Below are 17433 nucleotides of genomic sequence, written 5' to 3' on the forward strand. Positions count from 1 at the left end.
CCTCCCCAGAGAAGGCTGAACCCTCACAACACTTTCAAGGATAAGAAGAGTTTTAAGAGTATTTGGTGGGGCAAGGGTCTGTGCGTGTGGGTGTCGGTCATGCGTGTGTGGCATTGAGGGGACCTACCGGGGCAGCGGGACTTACCAGGTTCTGAGTGAAGACTGCAGAGGGTTTCGGTCTGGGTAGGAATTCGCCAGGGCTTGTGTGCGAGTCAGGGTTTTGGAGGGGGGTCTTCTATGGGATTCGGGCGAAAGTCGTGGGGCGCCGTGGGAGTGCGGGGCGGGCCGTGGTGGGTTCTGTGAGCACAAATCCAGGGGTGGCGCGCGAGTGGGCGGGACCTCCGCCCCGGCTCTGGCACGCCCGGCCACACGTGGGCTTCGCCCTCGGAGCGAGCGGGTGGGGCCTCTCGGTGGGGACGCCGGCGGGGTCTCAGGGGCGGGGCCTCGGCGGGCTCGGAGGGGCGGGGCCGCCGGGCGCGCGCACGCCGCCGGCGCGCCCCCTCCCGGCCGCCATGTTGGCTGGTGTGTGGGTGTCAAACGGAGCCAGACGCGGCGGCAGCGGTGGCTCCGCGGGTTCCGGTGGTTCCCGCCTCTCCAGCGCTGCCAGAGCTCCAGCCGCGTATTCGCAGCGGCCGGCAAGAGCCGAGGTGAGTGGGACCTGAGGGACTCGTGAGCTGGAGCGGGACCACAGGGTACGGGCCCTCCCTCGCCCAGGGCGCGGACGCCCCCAGAGCGCAGGCTCTCCCCAAGCTAGCAAGACCCCCCGCCGAAGCATGCACCGCTGCCGCCGCCCCGGCTTCTTGACACCACTTCGGGCGGGACCGTCTTCTTTCTAAGTAGGCCCGCCCCACAGGCTGGAGCGTGGACCCCTCCTCATCTGGATCCCTCTTTCCGCTGCAGCCCCCACCCCCCCTCCACCCCGGTTCCCTATCTGGAAGCTCTTCCTTTTATATTCTTGGGAGTCCGGGGCTTCCTTCCCTTCTCTTCAGATCTGGGAGCTCCCTTGGGTTTGGAACAACCCCGCCCCTCTCCCCAGAGCACATTCCTGTCCTCTCTGGGGCCAGGCAAGTCCCTTCCTCCGGAGCCCAGCCAGGTCTCCCTCCCGCCCCCAGGCAGAGCACAGCCCGGCCTCCCTCTAGGAATCGGGCGGGGGGAGGGTCCCCTTCTCTGTCCAGGATCCCGGCTCATATCCTTCTCTTGCAGGCTGGAGCGGGGGTGGGGGGGCCCTTTCCTTCCCGGAGGACTAGGTTTCCCCCTCCCCAGCCCCCACTCGCACAGCACAGAGGGGACGGGGGCGGCAGAACCAAGCTCCAGCTGCCTTTTGTTCCGCGTGGGATGGCAGAGACCTGGCCCCGGCGGTCTTACTTGGCTAATCGGGGTGGGTGAATGGTGCGTGGGGGCCAGCCATCTCTTTTCCCTTGGGGCGGCTCCCTGGGAGCAGGAGTCCAGCGCGTTGGGAGAGGCAGGCCTTTCCTAGAGGAGTCCATGCCAACAGGTTTTTGTTTGCGACCTGAAGTTGGCCCAGTGGCTTTGCAGGGGGGGAGCTTAAGCTCCCTAGATACCCCAGCAGAGCCTGTGAAAGTTCATTCCATGACCCCTGACTGAGTCCGGCAGGTCCCTTCACTGTGTGCTGCCTTGGGGACGCATTTGAAATCTGTTTTAAAAAGAAGAGAGGGCTTAAAAACCCTCACTGGGTTTCTGATGGAAGAAACTGAGGCCCAGATATACAGCGATTTGCCCAAGGGCACACAGCGATGCTGTGTCAGTGCCAGAGCTGGAAGCTAGCTCCTCATGACAATTAAGAAAATTTTAGAGATGTTTAGACACCCCACCCCCCCACCCCACCCCGCATCCCACCGCCTGCCTTTTATTTTTAACATTCACACAAGAAAATGTGCAGGAAAAGATGAGAGGTATGAATGCTTTCTTTCCACTTGCAGAAAATACCCTGTGAAAGAAGAGATTGGAAGAGGGGATTGAAATGTTTGAAAAAGGTGAATTTTAATTATCTACACTCCTCCATTATATAATGTAATGAAGATTTGGCATCTTGTAGTTCTAGAGATGGAATGATAGGTACTGACAGAATCATATACTGAATCCTGCACAGTAGTGATTGAGTTTGCACTGATAATTAAGTTTTCATCTGTATTTAAATAAACATCAAAAGGAACTACAATTTGTTTCTGAATGGTACTTGTTTAGTTGCTTGTGTTTGGGACAAAAGATTGTGTTGGTGAAATACAACTAGATGTCAGCTTTTACTTGTCAGCATTTTTACTTTGACATTGTCAAAGTTTGTTTCCTTATTTTATGGGCTGGTTATCTTTATCAGTCTGCCTGGGCATTGGCTATTAAAAAGTTTGGTAAGCTGGGCAAATTGATGTACACCTGCTACTGGGGAGGCTGAGGTAGGAAGGATCCAAGTTTGAGGCCAGCCTCAGCAATTTAGCAAGACCTTGTCTCAAAATAAAAAAATTAAGAAGGGGTGGGGATGTAGCTAGTGGTAGAGTGCCTCTGGGTTTAATCCCCAGAACAACAACAACAACAACTACAATCTATAAAGAGTTTGGTAAAGTATAAATTATTCTAAGGCATGATTATTCATTATTCTAAGGCTGCCTGCATCCTACAAGCCCCTGGACACAGAGCAAGTCCTATGGGATGTACCTGTCTCTCCTGAGGCTTTTTGCCTCCCTGAACCCTGTGCTGGAGGGATGAGTAGCTCTATGGGCACTCTCTTCCACCAAGCATTTGACGTGTGAGGAAACGTGAAGCTTTTATGTGATAATACCTAGCATGGTTAGCAGTCTTGAAAAGTGACCCATCCTTTAGAAAGTGTAGAAATATGGTTGCCTCTTATGTAACCTTCTTTCATAACGAGACATGGATTTCCCAAGAATGAAGATTCCTGCAAAAATAGTTGAAAAGTTGTTGGGACACTGATTTATTTTAATGTTTTGGCTTTCCTAAAAGTTAAAGGGTCTTTTGTTTTTTTTTTGAAAATATTTTAGGAGGACTTGTAACTTTCACTTCTTTGTGGACTAAAGTGCTAAGAGTGAATTCCATGAAGAACCATGGAATTGTCATTGTCATGCTTTTGGGATGCACCAGAAATGTTTCTAAGTGTTTTGGCAGTTGTTCTCACTCCTTCCCAGAGCCTTTCTCTCATGTTGATGGGGTATGAATAATTATTTAGTGCCATCAATACCTGGTGATCCTGAGCCTTGGGGAAGTCAAAGAGCTTGGATTTAGCGGTTTGAGATTGGAGAGGATGTGAGGAATTGTAGTTCTACTTCCATTTGTCTGTTGAACTTTTAACTCATACGTTCAGTTCAAACAAACCTCTCTGTCAAGCCTTTGCCAGTGAACTCCACTGGTATTTGGGTCCCTCTCCTCTGCTCTCCTAGACTCCTCACCTCACATAGTGTTGGAGCACTTTGCACCTTTGTGTCTGAGGCATTTGTGATACTGTGACATCTTTGAAGCCAGTGGTTGCCCTCTCTTTCCTTACTTCTCTAGGGTCTGGATCAGCCTGTGACATATGGCAAGTGCTTAGTAAAAGTCTGTTACAAGTAGTCCTTGGGGCAGGGGAACACATTTTTATTAATCCCTTCTGCAGGCTCCACTGTTGTTTTGCTTTTGCATAAGCCACTATAGTTGGTCCTGCAGTCATGTATCGGTCACACATTCCCCTTCTACAGATGAATTAACTGAGACCCAGTGGGCTTAAGTCATGTGCCCTAGATCACATGGCCAGTGACAGGACTGGCATTTGAACAGGTGTGTTGGACTCAAGAATATTATTATACCTGTGCCCTCAATTGAGAAACCCAGTCTCAGGGAAGAAGTGATGTACTGCAAGTAATGCAGGATGTTATAATTGAAATTCTCACATTTTGTTTTTGTCAGATGCATTTGTGAAATGACCATGTCCATCTGTTGTGTTTTTAAAAATTGACAAGCTTTTTGATAGTCTGTGGAGTTTTCTTTATTTCTTTCTCTCTCTCTCTCTCTCTCTCTTTTTTCTTTTTCTTTTTTTGGTACTGAGGATAAAACCCAGGGTGCTGTACTGCTGAGCTATATCTCTAGCCCTTTTTATTTTTATTTTTTGAGACAGTGTCTCACTAAGTTGCTGAGACTGGCCTTAAACTTGTGATCCTTCTGCCTCACCCCTGAGTTGTGGAGATTGCAGACATTTATGTGCCACTGTGCCCAGCAGAATTTTATTTCTTAATTAGCTTGTTCCATGGTATCTAAAAGAGAAATTTAGAAAAACAAATACTTTGACATGAGTGTATGTGAAAGTAAGTGTGTATTGAATATTGCTTCCATCTATGGATGTGTTTGCTCATACTTATTTCCAGATAAGTGATTAAGTCTTCTTGCATTGTAAAAGTTTTCAAAGCTGTTTCAGCAGCCTTTAAAAGAAAGCAACAGCAAAACAAACAAAAAAAAACTCCCTATGATTTCACATCAGCATTTAGCATAGATATTACCATCTATCTGTGAGTGGCAAAACTGAGACTCAGAAAGATTAAGTAATGTAGGAAGACCTGCTGGGCGTAACCAAGGATTCAAATGAGGTCTGTATGATTCCCAGACCTGGGTCCCTTCTATTCTAGTAGTTTCTGTAGAAACTGCCGTAGAATAATGACTGTTCATTTATATTATAGGATACATCTGATCTGGAAATCACCATCATATTTTCTCAGAAGATTGGGAATTGTGAATGAGATTTCTGGCTTTCTCCTAACGTTAGGATCTATGAAAGCACTGCAGTTTGAATGTCAGTAATTTAATGGGCCGCTTTATCAGACAGACTCTAGATTAGAATTTGATTGGGGGGGAGCCTCCTTTTTTGAACCAGATTTGCAGCATTGTTACAATGTTCTCTATATGCATTAGATTCTTTGGGTGACTCATTCCCAGTGTTTCCAGGTACTGGAGCCTGCTTTGTGCACAAAGGCCTTTGGCTGGTTCCATTTCCTGTTGGTCCTGGTCTAGGCAGTGTGTATAGCAGCACTTTTAAGCCTATTCTAGACACAGAAAAGGTAACTTAATTCTATTCAAAGCAGTGTAAGGAATTGGGCACACAGAGGGCTGAAATATAAGGGACTCCTATCTCCTGTTCATGTAGCCCAGTTGATCAATAGAACAGGGAAAAATAGGCTCATCCTGGGGAATGGCTGGCCATCTAGGGCTAATGCATGGCGTAGATTTAAAGTCATTTATAATTAATCGCTTCTAAGTGCAAGACTGCATCGTTCCTCTTGCTCCCACTGCTTTTTGGTATTGTCGTTGTCACAACATGGCAGTTTTGTATCTGAGAGCACCAAATGGCACCCACAGTTTGTCTACAAAGGCCAATGTGGCAGATGGCTTTGAAATCAGATATGGGTACTAGGGGGCCTCTTGGCTAGGTGACTTTTGGCACTTCAATCATTGAAGTTTGGTTTCCTCATCTATAAAATGAGGCTGGCAATGACCACTTCATGGAATAGACTTGCTGTGTTTCTCAGACTGTAGTGTGCATCAGAATTACCCAAAGGCTGGCTGGGTCAACACATTGCTGGGCTCTACTGCAATGTTTCCATATAGTATGTGATGCCTTGGAGTGTGTGTTTTTAACTAGTTTCCAAGTGCTGCTGATCCTTGGAAAGGATAAGACTTGGGAACTCTGGCCTGAGGACTGACGAAGCAGGCACTTTAGGTGTCTAGCACCGACCAGTAGTGCAGAGGAAATGCAAAATGACACTTTTCTTTCTTTCTTTCTTTTTTTTTTTAAAGAGAGAGTGAGAGAGGAGAGAGAGTGAGAGAGAGAGAATTTTTTTTTTTAATATTTATTTTTTAGTTCTCGGCAGACACAACATCTTTGTTGGTATGTGGTGCTGAGGATGGAACCCGGGCCGCACGCATGCCAGGCGAGCGCGCTACCGCTTGAGCCACATCCCCAGCCCCCAAAATGACACTTTTCTACTTCTGAAATGCTTCTAAATATTCACTCTGAAGATGGTGGTGTGACTTGGAAAGGAAATTTGGGTTCTCAGAGAGATGTTTTCACTTTGTTATTTCTTAATTGTAACTTGGGACTGTGGTCACAGGCATTATTAAGCATTATGTACATTAGTTGGAACGTTTTCCTTAAAGAAGGGAATGTCGGTGGCCTACCAAAAGGCAGTTAGCCTTTCTGTTGGAAAAGCAGGTTCATCAAACCTACACATCTGGCAATATGTTCGCTATTGAGGCTTTTTAGAAATGCAACTTGGAGAGAGGTTAGGGAAAATGGTGGTGGTGATGCTTCTGAGCAGAATCTCATGGGGCCATTAGTGATGGGCTATTGGTGTTTAATGGAAAGTCACTCCTAACAATTCAGATTGATTTAATATTTTTTGATGTTTAGAGTTTGGGAAAAAATATACCTTTTGCCTAGTAGTAGTTAGCTTATCCTTCAAAAACAAACATTGGGGGTGGTATGCATGTGAGCTCTGTTGGTTTTTTAATGTCTTCTGTGTGCTAGGCCCTAGTTATGCCTTTTATGCGCAGTATCTGATTTAATTATCTCTGCCTGTCCTGTAAAGCCTATCAGGTTTCTCTTTTTGCATTTGTGGCCCCAGGCCACACAGCCTTTGAGTGCTCCAGTTAGTATCAGTGTCCTACCTGTGTCAGACTCAGAACCACATCATTTCCACTCCTTCATTCTGTATTGTGCTCCCATTATCTCACTTCACCTCATAGCAGCCTTCATAAGTAGGAATTTCACAGATGAGCCTGCTGAGATTTTGACGGGGTGAGTTTGGCCATGTGCACCTACCCAAGTGACTCACAGGACCTGAATTCAGTCCTATACCTGTCTCATTTTGGAGCTTTATGAAGTCATTTCTGTGACAACAGCTCACCTCCCTGTCCAGGATCACAGAAGTAAATTCAGAGATGCTCAGCAGCCTGGATGTGTGCAACAGGGACCTGGGGGTAATCCAGCTGGGTTGACTGGGAGGAACTCTGTGTGGGCTGGTAAGGGTTTTTGTGTTTGCAAAGCTGTGTTAAAATAATTGTCTAAATTGCTCTTTGAGGGAAGGGGACTTTTCTTTTTTCTTGGTAAGCCTGAAGCTCTGTACACTGGTTCTGTAAACATTACACATGGGTACCAAAGGACTAAAATAATGCTCTGGTAATGCTGTTGTTAAAAGGGTGATCAAATTCATGCAGAAGAACTTGGTGTGCTTAAAAAGTTCCATGTAAATAAAAATATAAAGAATCCCCTTCCTTGGTAGGCAGTTACCACATGTGTTCTAGCCAGTGGGTAGTTTTCCCAGCAGTGTCCTAAGGAGGCTGTGGTGTGTGGGCACTTTTCCAAGATTTGAAAACTGCCTGCAGCTCTTGATCCAAGGATGGTAGATAGCTTTGTGTTGGTGCCTGTCCTGCACTTGTGAGAGGCTCTGGAGATTTGGATTAGTTTGTTGTTTTGTAAACTCTAGGACTCTGAAGTGAATAAATCAGTGTGAGCAGAATGTTGCTGTTAAATGATAGCCCCATCCCCCACTCCAGCAGTCATAGCAGTAAAGGAATGCTGACAGGCTAAATGTGATTCACATTTTTTTCTTGAAAGCAGGTCCTCCCTGTGTGCCTGTTTGATACCAGAGCTGTCCTGGGATATAGTGACTCTACTTTGGGTCAAAAATTTGGGAAACCATGTCAAAGAAAGAATTTTTATACTACTTTACAAGAGGTAGCCAGGAGACGTAGAAGTATAGGCATTTCAAAGACAGTTTTGTGACAATAGGGCAGGATATCTGAGGTCAGTGTCAGCCTGGAAAATTTGTAATACATGGCCTTTGGAGTCAAATTGCTGGGTGTAAATGAAAAACCATGTTTCTGGCCACTAGGAGCTTAGTCTAATTGAGAAGACAAAATTAACATTTGTGAGACAGAAACTAGCAATGTGTTGAGCTGTGAGTTTGATTCTTTGTCAGGAGGCCAAGAATGGAGAAAAAATCTGGAAGAGTAAGGGAGAAGGTAGGATTTAAGTTGAGTCTTGAAGGACAAGGAAGGGGAAAGGCAGATAGGAAGGCATTTCAGATCCAGGAACAGCAGGAAGCAAAGCTTGAGGTGAGCTTGCGCATGGTGCAGGTGGTGGTGTGTTTCTCTATCCATCCACCTGCATGTGTGCAAGCTCCTGAAGCAGCTCTGCCTGGTAGTAATATGCTTTCTGAGTGCAGTGAAGACTGACTGAGATGGCTCTGATGTGGCAGCATCCTTGGGGGTTTTGTTTTGTTGGCAGTAGATAGTTTGGTAGTTCTTGAGTGTGTGCCACCTCTAGTGTTTGAGGAAGGGTCCTCTGGCAGGCCCAGTGGAGTGGAGTACTTCCTATGAGTGAGAGTCTGACTAGATTCAGATTCCATGATAGGGTGTGTAGGGAGGCCAGAATCCAGCTTTGTTTGGGGAGAGGTGAGGACCTCAGTGCAGGCTGGGAAATTTGGATTTGACACATTGGGAGCCTGCAGATCTTATCTCTGGTTTGCACCTGCAAACCACGTGGCCTGGAAAGCTTTTTAAAAATGCCCCATGGAGCCCCACCCCAGGCCAATCAAGGTGGAGCCAGTAATTTTTAGAAGTGCCCCAGACAAATCTAATGGTCTGTGTGGGTTGAGAAGCAGATCTGTGTGCTCAGGGGAGCCTCTGGGAATGTCAGAGATTGGAATGTGGGAGTAAATGGAGCCAGAGAGGAGGAAGCTTTTGCAGTAATGAGTTGTGGGTGCTGGGGCTCTGAGTTGTCTTGGAGTAACTGTGGATGGGTCCAGAAAGGAGGAGGGAGGGCCACCAAGTAGGTGGGATCTGGCTAGAGCCAGACTTTGAGCCAACTTTGAGGGATTGAACCCAGGGGAGCTTAACCACTGAGCCATATCCCCAGTCCTTTTCATTTTTTATTTTTTTTAAAAATTTACTTGTAGATGGACATAATTCCTTTATTTTGTTTATTTCCACAGTGCCTCACGCGTGCGAGGCAAACGCTCTACTACTGAGCCGCAACCCCAGCCCTCATTTTTTTGAGACAGGTTCTTACTAAATTGCTTAGGGCCTCCTTAAACTACTGAGACTGGCCTTGAATTTGCAATCAAATCCCAGACTTTGAGCCAACTCTGAGCCAGCTTTGGAGGAGGGGGTTAGTTTAGTGGCTTGTAAAGAAGGCCAGAGAGAGCAGGAGGAGAGATTGTGAGCACCTGTTTGGTAATCCTTTCTGCCTGAGCCCTAGGCATGGAGCAGGCAGAGCAGGTTCTTATCTGTTCCTTCAAGCTTGCCAGCCAGGTTCCTTCCCACACCCTGAATTATAATGACCATAGCAAGCAATGCTTGTAAAATTAAAAAACTGCGTTTCTTTAAGGTAATTTTATTAAAGATGGTTGTATTATAGAGTTCTTAATTCGGATAGATTCACTTTACTAGATAAAGGTTGGAAGTGAGGTTTTACCTGGTACATTTAATACATGTAATAAGGTCATGCATGGGATTTTGGGGGAAAAAATCATTCATAGTCCAATTCAGTTTATTTACTATTTCATGCTTATTGAGCACATATATATTATGTGTACCAGGTTGGGATATGTGAATGAATAAGTTGTAAATATTGCCTTCAGATAGCTTTGGGTCTGTAAGAGGGTGTCTCCTGATGTAAGGACAGGTAACATTATCCCTAGGAGAGAGAGAGGTGCTTGTAGAGAAGTTTAGGAACTGGTTATCTGACACTAAGGATGGAGTCTGGGAATCAGAGACGGCTTCAGGGGAAATGATCTGGAAGTTGGATCTTGAAGGAAAGCTGCGCACAGTGGTGCTTGCCTGTAATCCCAGGGACTGTGAGGCTGAGGCAGGACTGTAAATTCGAGGCCAGTTTCAGCAATTTAACAAGGCCCTAAGCAATTTAGTAAGAACCTGTCTCAAAATAAAAAAATGAAAAGGGCTGGGGATATTGTTCAGTGGTTAAGCTCCCCTGGGTTCAATCCCTCATACATCCCTGCCCCCACCCCCCCAAAAAAAAAATCTTGAAGGAAAAGTGGAGGAGAAATTTGAAATGAGAATAGATGAACCCAGGTCATTGGTGTTGTGTGGTGCAGAGACCTGGAGGCCTGCTATCCAGCCTGGGCTGATTTAGGAGGAGAAAGGGCTGGACATGTGTCAGAGGCCCAGGTGTGGGCTGACCAGGCTGTTCAGGCAGGACTGGTGAGAGCTGGGTGAGATTTGACTTGTGGTCCATGTTTTCACACGGTCATTTGGTGGTGAATGGGCAGAGTTGCAGGTCCTCCACCTGACTCCTAAGCAGAGCAGCTCTGCTCTGATGAAGGTGGGGAACTCAAAAGAGCTTTAGAAAGTGTTTCTGTATGGTTTGAAAACAGCCAAAGTGGCCTCCTTGCTGAGGGTACTGGGGAGCCAGGATGTGCAGAGTGCCCTTTGGGTGGCTGGGAGGGAGGTGCTGAGGCTTCTTTCAGAAGACCTGAATAGCCCTTCTGCAGTGAGGTGGGTGGAGTTGAGAGAAGTTCCTGTCCCACCCTGTCCTCCGGGCCAGTTTCTCTGGGCCTGGTGACGCCTCTGGGATTTGCTGGTGCTTCAGTGAACCAAACCCTTGGGACTAAAACTCCTGTCCTTAAACAGCTCTGTTTTCCAGAACTCCCTGGAGAATTTTGTGACCAAGGTAAAGATAAGGGAATGCATGTCAGAGAGCCACTGTTCCTGCTTGTGCTGAGGAGATGGTCCCAGCCCTTAACTTTCCTCTGTCTGGATTGGAAAAAAGGTGTCTTTTGGTGAATCTAGACCACAGAGGTGTCTTGTTTGCCTGTATGTACTGTATCTCTTTTTAAACAGTGCTATCTTCATTTCCTATGGCTACTGTGACATGCTTTTGTATAGGGTAGAGGAGGCTAAGATCATGCTGTCATCAATGGCTGCATTCCTTCTGGAGGTTCTAGGGGAGAATCTCTCTCCTTGCCTTTTCCAGCTTCTAGGCCTTCTGTATTTCTTGGTTTATGCCCCTTTTGTCCTCACAGCTCGTTTTTACTGTCCTGTCTTTCTCATGGCATCACTCTCATTCTTCTGTCTCCCAATTTCACTTTGAAATTCTCTCGTGATTACATTGGGTCCACTGGGTTTTCCAGGATACTTTCCCTATTTTCAAGTCAGCTGATTAGAAATTTGTAATTCTGTCTGCTACCTTAGTTCCTCCTTTGCCTTGTAACCTAAAATATCCTCAGCTTCCAGGATTAGGATGTGGACATCTTTGAGAGGTCATCATTTGCCTACTGTACTTGCCAACATGAAAATCAGGAGATCTCGCATAGCTATCCACACTTGCGGTTTCATAGACAAATCAGAACACTTGGCAGCTGGGGGCTGCACTGTTGCCTGGTAACAGTGGGTTGGAGCCAGTGTTGGCGCCATTTCTAGATGGGTCTTGTGTGTGCTAGTTCTCTGTGGGCCTCAGCCCTCCTCCTGGTGCCCACTCATTTCCTTTAGTTTTCTGGTCTTCACTCTGGGAGAAAGGAACTTACAGAGTTCAGTTGTGGCAGGGTCCCATGTTCAGGACAATTGAGTTCTCCACCTTCCTGTTTTGTGCCTTCCTTCTCTCCCCCAGTAACTCATCCCCACTGATGCCTCTTCTTCTGCCTCTGCCTGGCAATACCATCTCCTCTCTTGACCAAGGGCTTTATGCTCCACAGCATCTCTGATGCTATTTTAGGTAGTATTGTTTGTGCCATGACTCCTGGTCTCCTGGTTCTCTCCTTTTTTGGCATCCAACTCTAGTACATTCTGGTACCTTCTGCTCTGTCTTGCATTGGAGTTTGTAACAAGCAAGTCTTTAAATGTAACTTTAGAGCCAAAACCATCAAAAGAATGATATAAAAAGCATGTAGTTAAACATCTCTCTGCATGCACTCTCTTGGACACTGGGAATGCAACAGAAAACAAGGTAGAGACTCCCTGTCTGCCTCCTCTGCAAGTCTGGTCCTAGTAGAGGGATAGGGAGAACCAAGTGAAATGGCAAGTACATTGTCTACTTCCTGTTGCATCTAGGAGTCTCTGCTTCTTTCAGTCCTGAGTCTGGAGGTAAACTCTGTTTGCACTGGGTTAAAGGTATTTTGCTGAAAGATCCAATGTTCTTTCTAGACATTGCCTGGACCCAGCTGATAGTTGAATTTTCATCAGGCATCTCAGAGGCCTGGGTATCAGGTTAGTTTGCAGCGTGAAGTTCCAAGCCAAACTCTCAGAACTGCTGTTTGGTGGTATGAACTAGGGTTCTGGTTATAAGGAACCCTTTGTATGATCTCCTGTGGAGGGATCTGCCATACCGGAGTCCAGGAGGGATTGTTACCGTCATGGAACAGAACTGGGTTTGGTAGGATGTTTTCTATTCAGGGCATTGATTTCAGGAGAGTTAGTGGGCAGCTGTTAATAGTAGCTGGATGCTGACAGGTCGATACCCTTCTCAAGGCTGATTTTGTGGAACCATCTATATTCTGAGAGACATGGTAAAAGTGGCCCGTGCCACAACTTTGGTAGTTATAGTTATGGAACTGGGGTGGGGCATACTCTGCTATACCATGCTGTATGTTCTCTTTTTGGAGGGCCTGAGGGAGCATTCATCTAAGGTCCCAGACAAGGGAAATCTCTTGAATCTGGTTTATCCATTGTAGACAATGTGAATCCTTTTCACTTTAACTACCAGGAACCTCAACTCCGAACCAGTCATTTATCTATTCCAGCTGTAGTGTGACCTGCAGTTTGGCTTTCTGGCCCAACTTTTGTCTTTTCCTCACTTCTCTGTTGCTTGGATTCTTCATTTACTTGCTTATGTTCTCTGAATTTCTTTAAGCTAGTGATTGCCAACTATGGTTGTATTTTAATCAGCATGACCTGGGGAGGTTTTTTTTTTTTTTTTTTTTTTTTAAAGCACCAATGACTAATGCTTGGTCCCTACCTCCTCCTGTTTTGATCATTCTAGAATGGGGGCTGAGTATAAGTATGCTTCCAAAGTTCTCAAAGTTCACTCATCTGGCCTTGTTTTGAACTGTTCCTTTTAGGTTATTTTGAAAAGGTTGGAGTCTGGGAGAATAGCCAAACCAAAGGATAGTAGTCTGAGCCTCAGGGATGCTGAATAAAGAGGATTATATAATTTCCAGTGGCTTCCTTCCTATGGCACTGCAGGACAATGCTGAGACACTCTTCTCCTTGTCTATAACTGCTGGAGGCTCAGCTCACAGCATATTGGGTAGGAGCAATTCTTGAGATTCAGCTCTAAAGCCTTTGGGCCTGTCTTCCAGTGGTATGGCTTTTTAAACATTTTGGGCCATTCAGGACCCACTTCCCTTGCTTGGAGCCTAATTTATGCTTTATATCATTTAGTATAGGTTGTAATTATAAAGAAGACCTTTTATATAAAGAGAACATTTAAAACACAGTCTTTGCATCTAATCTAATTCCTCCTATGCTTTAAAAAGGAAGAAAAAAATCCTATTATCCCTCTTTTAAAGAAAAATAAGAAATGATGAAATAATGTGTTTTTTCTTTGTTCATTTAAAAGAATGTATTTTATCAGTATAAGAAAAAGGCAGGTAGCACGACAAATTACTATGTAACCTGATTGCAAAGTATTGAGTAGGTGTTCTTTAAACAAACTAAGTCCCTAATTCCTCTCTCCTCCAATCTCCATTTTCATTTAGTTCTTTTGCCTTTGAAGAAACATCTTGCTAACTTTATTTCTTCCCCACCATCTTATAATCACTAGTTTCTAAAGACTAGTTAAAGTCAGCTGTACTAAAATAGATGATATGCAATATAGTATTTCTAGGCAGATTTCATTTTTTTTTTTGTGCTAAATGCCCTGAGATTATTAAGGATATCTGTTTTACTGGTGGAGAGGCAGGGAGGAACTTTAGCTTCTCTCCTTATCATGAGGGTCACTACTGTCATGCCATAACAAAAGACAGGTTTACAAGAGAAAAACAACTCCTTTCTATAATCATTGTTTTAAGTGACAAGGGAGCCTTCATAATGACCGGGAAAAATGGGGAAAATGTCTATTTCATGCATAGGTTCTGTGAAGCAGAAACAGCTATGAGAAATGTGATTGGACAAAAAGGGTAGATCCCAATAGTAATAGATTGAGCTGGGAAACCTGACAAGATCAGATTATTCTTGTCCTCTCAGTTGTAGTATTCCTTCTTTCACGTTTGGGATGAGACCTTTTGGAATAAGGGTGTTGTGATCTATTACTGGACAAAATAGGTCAGAGAATTTCTCTCCCCCCATCTACCACAAGGAATTGAATGTAAGGGCACTCTATCCCTGAGCTGCATCCTCAAGTACCCTGATTTTTTTTTTTTTAATTTTGATTCTGCTAAGTTGTGCAGGCTGGCCTAGAACTTGTGGTTCTCTGTTTCAGCCTTCTGAGTTGCTGGGATTACAGGTGTGTGCCATTGTTTCTGGCCAGATAATTCTTTATGGCCAGCATCTTATAATCACTAGACAGAGGGATGTGTTGACTGGGGAGGAGGCTAATCTTTCTAGTTTTTATGGCTGGCTTTGGGGAAAAAGGCTCTCTAGCTTCTGCGACCTGACTTGGGGAAGAGGAATCCTGATTTCCATAACTCACTCTGGGGGGAAAAAGAGGGATGACAGGAAGATAGGAAAAGGTCAGAAAGATTTTGGTTCTGAGGCTTTCCAGTGTCTTTTGGTTCAAAGTACCCAGCATGCCAAAGTGCTATATTTTGGGGTATCATTCTTTGAGCCCAGTGATGGTCATCAGAAAATTTAGAAGTACATGTAAGTAGAAAGGACTAAACTACAACTTGGTCTTATAACTGTAATTACTATTGCTATTTTGGTTTATTTCCTTTACATTATTGGTGTTTGTTTTTTACTACCCCGAGGTCTTTGTGATCTGTTTAACTGTCATGGCAAGGCTCAGAGTTTTCCCTTAAATGGCCATGCTGGGAGAGGTCTGTCATCTTTTGTGATTTGTGTTCTTTCCAAGGAAGCTATTGCTCCCCACCTCCCATGCTCCAGGTGCTGGGGGATCTGCATTCTTCTTCAGGAGGCCTGGGGGAAGCTGTCTAGTAGGGGTGAGGCTTTGCTGGACTAAGAGAGTTTGATAAGCACCTGCATGCAGGTGGAGGAGGGTGGGGGAATAAACACTGACCTAGGTGGGTGTTGGTACTGTGCAGAGACAGGGAGTGTGGAGGAAGAGCCTGTCTGGTGGAGAAGATGATTTCAGGGCTGGACAGTGGAACCAAAAAAGTGCCAGCACTGCCTGCGCTTTGAAGGCTTTCAGAATGGGGCAGACCAACTCCTTGGTCAAAATCATTTAATGTTCTCTGGGCCTCAGTTTACCCACATTTTATATAAAAGAATGAATAGTCCTTCCCACATCCTTCTCAATACCAACAGGCTGTGGTCTATGTCTCTGAAGACCTTCCATTCCTAGATAAGGGCAGCATTCCAGCTGACAGCTGTCTGGTTTCTGGCAATATCTTTTCACTTTGTTAAGGTTGGGTTGGATTGATGATGAGATGTTGATGATGGATCAGCATGTTCTTTCCACACAGTTTATTGTCTCACTGTTCAGGAGCCTGCAGAAGAGAAAACAGGCTAGTTTCTCAGAAAATGTGTTTGCTTGGGGCTCAACAGATAAGTCTGAGGCAACCCAGAGAGCAGGAGCAGAACCTTACTCAACCCAGGTCACATCAGAGAGACCTATGATATGCTCTCATCTAGAAATTTTATTTTGAGGCCCTCGGCATTGACACTGTATGTGGGTAGTTGAACAGATTGAGAGTCCCTGCAAGCAGGTCTTCCATATTGGAAAGGGTAGGTGCACTGCCCAAAGGGGTCAGGCCTACCTGGCCAATGAGTCACAGAGCCAATCCCATTAGAAGATACAAATCTTTCCAAAAGGCTGTGGCCACCAGGAGGGTGGCAGCAAGCTCTTCTGTGTGCTTTGTGTTTAGCACAAGTGTGCATTTATTTGTATGCCACATTACATAACCAACTGGTAGAGATTTAAGAAATTTTTTTTTTTTTTTTTTTTAACAAGGCTGGGGGTATAGCTCAGTGGTAGAGTATTTGCTAAAGCATGTGTGAGGCACTGGATTCCGACCCCAGCACCATGGAAGGAAAGGGAAGGGGCATTCTACCACTGAGCTACATCTCCAGCCCTTTTTATTTTTTATTTTGAGTTGAGGGGTCTCATTGAATTGCTAAGATTGGTTTTAAATTTCTGATTTTTTCTGAGATTGTAGACCTGTACCACCATGCTTGACTTTTTTTTTTTTAATTAGGAGAAAATCAGTTTAAAACTTGGAAAGGAGTGGGAAAAATGTTGTCTACCTTAAAAGAAAAACAATCTGTAACACACTGGCTAGTGAATCAAGCTCTTAGAAATTTGAGATTTTTAAAACTGCCCTTTTTGTGAGGCCCATGGAAATACAATTTGGAATTGGTTGGTCTGAGGTTTTCTCCTTCTGGTGGATGATGTGGAAATGCAGTTTGAATGCAGTTGAATGTGAGAGTAGTTACTGGCTGATCTGGCATCTTGGAGCCTTGGGTCATTTCAGAGAGAAAGTTCCAGAAAATCTCATTCCAAGGGCCAACCAAAGCCTTTTATCTTTACAGCTTTTGTTTGCCTCTTCTGCACTTTTCTTATTACCTGATTTAATGAAGGCCAGGTTTGCAAGGCTCTGGGAGAAAAACTGGGTGGGAAAATCATGGAATGGTGACCCCTCATCCCTGCATACCCAGGGGAAAGGCCCAAGTCCTCTGTCATAGGCATTCAGGGCTTATTCTGATTTGGTCTCTCTTCCCTTTCAGCTTTACCTCTTGCTGTCTTTTTCTTTTCACTCTTTCCCCAGCCAAGCTATGTCCTGAGCCACCTATTTTGTTTGGAATGGGCTTTGCCCATGGCTCATCTACATTGTTGGGCTCCTCAAATGCTCTACACAAATGCTGGCCAGCTGCTGTCCCATGCCCTTGTTATCATCTGTTTCATTGCTGTGTGTGGTGTCACTTGAGCTCTTGCAGATATAGACTGTGTCTGATGAATCTGCATCCTCCAGCATCATGCCCAGAGCCTGGCAGGACTGGTGCTGGGGAAGGGACTGCTGCATGAATGGCTGCTTGGAGGGCTGTTATTGCCTGGCTTGACCTTGCCACCTTATGGTGGAGGCACAGACTTGCTCAGGGCCACACTGGGTGGCCCATGGGAGAGGAAAAGCTCATATCAGAGTGGATGGTAGGTTGGATGTGGATTTTGATAGTGGGGGAATTCACTGAGATGGGAAACATGGAGGGGAGTCCCAGAAAGAAAGGGACAGCTGCAGGAAGACCTGGGGTCCTTCTCTGGTGGACAGTGGTTAGTTTCTTGGCTCTCACACAGGTGAATACAGAAAGAAA

The 17433-nt window shown here is 45.4% G+C and overlaps 1 protein-coding gene across 1 annotated transcript in view; it reads left to right on the forward strand.

The window, feature by feature from the left end:
* Positions 1-432: 432 nt before the first annotated feature.
* EPN2 (epsin 2) overlaps positions 433-17433 on the forward strand; it is a 175099-nt gene continuing 158098 nt past the window's right edge. Inside the window, exons 1-2 of the mRNA XM_081272031.1 lie at positions 433-647; positions 1941-1994. The gene's annotated coding sequence lies outside the window, so the exon portion shown is untranslated. The remainder of the gene's footprint in view (positions 648-1940; positions 1995-17433) is intronic.

Source organism: Spermophilus citellus (assembly GCF_964194105.1).
Source record: "Spermophilus citellus genome assembly, chromosome: 17".
Lineage (NCBI taxonomy): Eukaryota > Metazoa > Chordata > Mammalia > Rodentia > Sciuridae > Spermophilus > Spermophilus citellus.